A 606-nucleotide genomic window follows, 5' to 3' on the forward strand; every position below is an offset into this window, starting at 1 on the left:
ATGGCGAGGCCCAGCTGCCTGGGCTGCCGCTGGGGCAGAGGCGTGGGAGCCCCCCTCCGCTGCCGCCTCCCCCCCCGCTGGAGATGTCTTTTTTTGTCCTCCTCTAATTTCTCCATAAAACTCCCGATGAGTGAATTAGACGCTTATTAAAGTCTCCTTTTAATCAGCAGTAATGGGAGACCCTCCCTCCCTCCCTCTCTCTGCCCGTCCAAGGTTAGTTTGCCTCCGGGCCATTTGCAAATGTTAGGATTTACAGTTATCACACGCAAAAACATTTATATAACCCCTAACTATAATACACCCATAAAAACGGGGAGGGAGCGAAAACTGCTGCGGATCAGCGAAAAACCCTATGGCTTGCCCATTAAAGTCCCCGGAAAGGGTAATTCCAGCAGTCAGAGGGGCCAAAGTGTGGTAATGACTGCCTGGGATTCACAGCTCCAAAAATGATGGCACAAAGAGACCTGCCGGGGAGAGGGGCGGCCGCTGCGCTCCGCTCCCTCCGCAGGGCCGGCGGGGGAAGTTGGGAGCAGACTTCTCCGCACATGCATTAGAAAGTGACGGATATTCCTCAAGACTTTATTCCTTCTTTCTCTCTTTCGCTCC

The sequence above is a fragment of the Egretta garzetta genome, unplaced genomic scaffold (assembly GCF_000687185.1).
Source record: "Egretta garzetta isolate BGI_Z169 unplaced genomic scaffold, ASM68718v1 scaffold56, whole genome shotgun sequence".
NCBI classification, from domain to species: Eukaryota; Metazoa; Chordata; class Aves; order Pelecaniformes; family Ardeidae; genus Egretta; species Egretta garzetta.